Genomic DNA, 6000 nt, shown 5'->3' on the forward strand with positions numbered 1-6000 from the left:
GTCTTGATGACCACAGCTTTGTAGTACAACCTGAAATCTGGCATTGTGATGCCCCCAGCTATGGTTTTCTTTTTTAAAATTCCCCTGGCTATTCGGGGTCTTTTCTGATTCCACACAAATCTTAAAATAATTTGTTCTAACTCTCTGAAGAAAGTCCATGGTATTTTGATAGGGATTGCATTAAACGTGTAAATTGCCCTGGGTAACATTGACATTTTTACAATATTAATTCTGCCAATCCATGAGCATGGAATATTTTTCCATCTCTTTGTGTCTTCCTCAATTTCTTTCAGAGGTGTTCTATCGTTTTTAGGGTATAGATCCTTTACCTCTTTGCTTAGGTTTATTCCTAGGTATCTTATGCTTTTGGGTGCAATTGTAAATGGGATTGACTCCTTAATTTCTCTTTCTTCAGTCTCATTGTTAGTGTATAGAAATGCCATTGATTTCTGGGCATTGATTTTGTATCCTGCCATGCTACCAAATTGCTGTATGAGTTCTAGCAATCTTGGGTTGGAGGCTTTTGGGTTTTCTATGTAGAGTATCATGTCATCGGCGAAGAGGGAGAGTTTGACTTCTTCTTTGCCAATTTGAATGCCTTTAATGTCTTTTTGTTGTCTGATTGCTGAGGCGAGGACTTCCAGTACTATGTTGAATAGCAGTGGTGAGAGTGGACATAAGGGCCTTCCTTCTTAACCAGCTTCCAGATGGTTCTGATGGATTCTTTGGGCCTCTGGCCTCATCTTACTTTCCCTTTCCCCCAATTCTCTCACTTATTTTACATCTTAACATATGTGTATTTTCCTAACATAGCTTAAAACTTTTGAACAGACCAGAATATAAGTAATAAATAAATTGATGTGAAATCACTGTAGTAATTCAGGGCCATCAGAAAATTTCCTGTGGGAATTTAAATTAATATACTTTTTCTAGATAGTAATTTGACAAAACATTTTTAAATTTTAATAAATTTACATTTTTATTTCAAAACTTTAGTCTTATCAAAGTAGTTTAGCATCATTTTTCATGCTAAAAAATGAGTCCAATAATAAAAAGCCACAATCCCTTTCCTGTCCAATTACTTAACCATTTCCACTTTAACATTTTGTGGATCCACCCTTATCTCTAAGACATATGTTTATACCAAACATGTATGCCAGTTTTGTGTTTTATTATTTTTTTTTATTAAGTAAATTCTACCCTCAACGTGAGGCTGAAACTTACAACCCTGAGACCAAGAGTTGTAGGCTCTACCAATTGAGCTAGCCAGGCACCCCCACTTATGCCAGTTTTTATTTATCAGTTTTAAAAGTTATATATATATTGAATCCTCTAGATAGTAGGTAATTATGGAATTTATAAAATGTTTATCTCCTACTATTCCCAATTTTTTATTATAATATTGATTTTAGTTCCTTTATTGATTATTTGTAGCCCTTAGATTGGGGATTTTTTCCTCTAGCAGTTCCCCCCTGGAAAGAATGAGGGATGTCCACAAAGTTTTATTTGTGAGGCATGTAATTAAAGCATTTTTATAGTGGCGAAACACTGGAAAAAAAAAAACTGAAGGGGAACGGAATCTAACAGAGGCCACCTGAGTATGGCAAATTGAAGTTCGTGTTTTCTACACAAAATTCAACTTGATCACCATGATCAGAATACTTATATCAATAAACATAAGCACATGTCTTTCATCTAAAACTGTAGTTACAAAATATAAGTCCTATTTTTTTCTAATCTAACATCAAAAGCAGTGGGAATAATTTCCAAAATTAATACAGGAATAAATCTGGAAGAGTATAAAGTTTCATGATACATGAGTGTATATAAAGATAGGAAGGAAGAAGGATGGGAGCAAGTACATGTATGACACATGGAAGCTAACAATACAAAGAGCAGGACTATGATGCAATGCCAGAAGAAAATGACCTTTGATGACCAGTCTTTCATTAAATCCACTAGAATTCTCTCTCAAATTAAATTCATTAATTTCTGCTATGAAAGAAAAACGCAAAGGATATTTTAAAGGGAATAGCTGAATTTTTTATTTATTTTCAAATGCTACTACAGTTTATTTTCCCTTGGTCAAATTAAAGAGACTGCTAAAATGAAGTGTCTGCTAAAATGAAGAAGAAACTTAGATTTTTTTTCTTAGTTTAAAAAAGTTTCCCACAATGGTACATATATTGGCCTTTATGGGTCACATGTTGGTTTCTTTTTCTCCCAAGAAAGATAATTATCTTATATTTTTACTATATAATTAAGGTCATTGGTCAATTGCAAAAAAGAATGAGGATAAAGACATAATTTTTATAACCAGCAGATGTCACTCTCTGTGCATGATTGATTGAAAGTAAATTTAACTGCATCACAGATTTTGCCAAATACCTGATTTAAAACGTCTCTAGAAAAAGTATTCATAGCTCAAATTAAAAATGCCCCACCTGAGGGGTGCCTAAGTGGCTCAGTCAGTTGAGTGACAGGCTTTGGATTTTGGCTTAGATCATGATCTTGGGGTCCTTGGATCAAACCCCATATGGGGCTCAATTCAGTAGGGACAGGGAATATGTTTGAGAATTCTCTCTCCCTCTCCCTCTGCCTCTGGCCCTCTCCCTGCTTGCATTCTCTCTTTCTTTCTAAAATAAATAAATCAATCTTCTTCTTCTTCTTCTTCTTCTTCTTCTTCTTCTTCTTCTTCTTCTTCTTCTTTCTTCTTCTTCTTCTTCTTCTTTAATGCCCCACCTGAGCCTCTGCTGGCTCAAAATTGGCAGACAACTGTGGTGGAGCACTGAGAAAAAAAAGTGGGAAAGAAAAATATAAATTGTTTTTTCTCTAAAACTGACTTGACCATGTGGATCTTCAACATCTCAGCTACTTTTCTAAACCATCAAAGGCTACTTGAAGTAGATGGATAGGTCAGCACATAGTTTTTGCTATTCCATGACAGTTAATAAGGCTGACAGAAGTACCAAAGGCAAAGCCATACCCAGATGCGTTTTCTCCGGTGAGAGTAAATTGCTGTCCCTTCTGTGATAGAGGGGATCTAACGTAAGTAACCTGCCACTAAGTGCCCATATCAGGGCTCAGTGTTGGTCTCTAGTCTTTGCTGTTGGCAGGTCAGGCACTCAGTAGGTCAGTCTTGGTGAGGGGAAGTCCATGTTGCTGAGTCATTATATAAGCCTCCCTCCTTGCCAGCATGGCCACTCTTGTACATGGGCCCACTGAGCAATCATTAGGATGACTGGAAAAAGAGGCTAATTACTACAAAGTACGTCATCTTGTCCTGATTATTGAGAGCCTCTCTGTCTTAATTCAGGTTCAGCAAGGCCTTTGAGAAGTCCTCAAGCCAAGGCCAGCCACCACAAGAGACCCATGTATACTTTAGTATTCCTGCTACTCTCAATCATTTGCTGGAAGCAGCCCATGGGAAGTGTGACCCAGCACAGGTGTGGTGATAAATTTCAGAGTGCAACAGCTGGGGCACATGGTTAATTATGTTCCATGTAGCTGCATGTCTACAAGGTACATTCTAATGGATGTACTGTGTCCTTTTGGTGAACGTTCGCCTAAAGCACAATAATCTTCAATTCTCTGCCTATTCTGAGAGGTCCATCTATACCCTCCTCCCACCCCCAGTCCTGGTCACTTGTCTTAGAAATCTGTTTTTCCCAAGTCCGGAAGTCATCAAACCATTAGTTACTGCCCTTGAATACTAGCATTTAGATCCATACTTCTGGATAGTGCTCAGTTCAGAAATAGCAGACAACCCCTTTACTGCTCAGGATTCTCTTAGGAAGATTTCCCTTTCATTAAGATCTTTCAAAGACGTACTTGACTGAGGTTGTAATGTTGCAGCAGATTTTGCGGCTCCCAGCTGGTACTAGCTGATACTATTAGGCAAAATAAACTGTAAACCAGACCTAAATTTCTTGTTAGTCAGCTGGTCGTAAGTAACTTCTCATGCAGCCAAAGTTAAAGACTGAGAAAAAAGGAAGCCTTGTAATGGGAGTAGGTGTCAAAGGAATTGAATCACCTACTCAGGCAACTTGCTTTTGTATTCTACACCTGCTTGATCTCTCTCCCTCATATACCACTTCCACTTGATGATAGGCTGCTGTTGTGCACATTCTAGTTTATGACTTACTGAATCACACAGCACCCAGTGCCATAGAGCTCTTTCTCAAAAGGAAAATCAGTTATCTTCAAAAGAGGGTATGGATTTGCTCCCAAGCCCTAGAGGTATATGCTTTGATCCTCCTATTGGCATTTGCCAAAGGCTCCATACAGAATCCTTATTTGCCACATTTAATGTCTTTGAATCGTTGGTCTTAAATTTCAAGTGGCAGAGTAGCTGGCCCTACACTATGGACTTGCTACAGAGCCTTTTTCACTCCACTCAAAACTGGCAGTGTTATGGCAAATGAGTCAGAGTGATACACTCAAATGTGGTATGTGTTGCCTCCAAAAGCCAAAAAGACGCACCAAGCATCAAGCCTCTATTGCAGTGGTAGGTGATACAAGGTACAGCAACTTATATTTCACCTGGAAAGAACTATTGCAGCATGCTCCAGGCCATTAGCACATCAGAAATTTCGTCAAGGTGCATGAGTTCCTGGATTTTTATTGGGTTTATCTTCCACTCTCTGACCTCACATGCCTTTTACTAAAGCATCTGAAGTGCTGGCTACTATCTTCATATCAGATCCAATCTGCACGTCATCAGTGAAGTGGACCAGGGTGATGTACTGTGAAATGTCAAGATGATCACAATCTCTGCAGATTATACTATGACAGTAGGTTGATGTAGCCCTACTGGAAGACTATAAAGGTGGTCTCAGTTCTGCAAGGTAAAAACAGGCTGCTTCTAGTGGTCATTGCAAATTGTTATAGAGAGAGGGGATAAAAAGCATCTGTCAGATCACTAATGGTACATGAAGTGCCAAGGGTTATGTTGATTTTCTCTTATAAAGATAGCACATCTGGAATAGCAGCTGGAATTGGAGTCATCACTTGTTTAAGTTTACAGTAATCCGTAGTAATTCTAAGATCCATCCACCTTTGGCACAGGACAAACAGGTAAATTTAAGTTGAGATGTGACAGATACCAAGCCTAGGATGGTGGCCCTACTCTGCAATTTCCTCTAGGGATGTGCTATTGCTCCTGGCTCTGTAAAGAGGGGACCATCCAGAGACTTCTACGGGCTCTTTTTACAACAAGAACCATGGATCAGTGAGGAAATTTGGTTCTGTCAAGAATTAAGTATGTCTAATGCAATTACACATTCAAGAACTAGAGATAAAACCCTGGGTTTACAGACCTACAAGGCTCTCTGTAATTTTAACTTGGGCCAATATTCCATTCATTACCTGACCACCATTAGCCCCCACTTTAACTGGTGGACCACAGTAGTGTTTTGGGGTCCCAGAAATTAAATTACTGCCAGTCAGGGCCAGTGCTTATTAACCCTAAAAGATCTGAGGATTTTTTTTTTTTTTTTTGCAGGATACAGTCACCCTTTTAAAGACTGCAGGCCTCTGGGGAAGTCTTGAAAGAAGGTTCATAGAATATACTGTGGCCGTGTCATGGAGTCCTTAGGAGAACTCAGCATGTCCTTCAGTCAAGGGGCTCTAGGTATGATAGCTGGCTTAGGTCTGGAAACTGGAGAAGAGGCTATGACTCTCTCTGTGGTAACTTTAGTGAGACTTCTGACCACCAGACCTAGAGTTTTTCCTATTGTGTAGATCAAGTAATATTTAGTAGATTTACCATCTATTTCATTCCTAGATTCACTGTACCAACAAGCTACTGTATTAGAATTCTCCAAAGAAACAGAACCAATAGGATTTGTGTGTATATGTACACAGGAAGAGATTATAAGAAACTGGCTCTCATAATTATGAAAGTTTGGCAAATCTGAAATCTGCAGAGTAGGCCAGACAGGCAGGAAAGCAGATCCAGTCTGAAGACAGTCTGCTGGAGATTCCTCTCTTGCTGGGGAA

This window comes from Vulpes vulpes, chromosome 4, assembly GCF_048418805.1.
Source record: "Vulpes vulpes isolate BD-2025 chromosome 4, VulVul3, whole genome shotgun sequence".
Lineage (NCBI taxonomy): Eukaryota > Metazoa > Chordata > Mammalia > Carnivora > Canidae > Vulpes > Vulpes vulpes.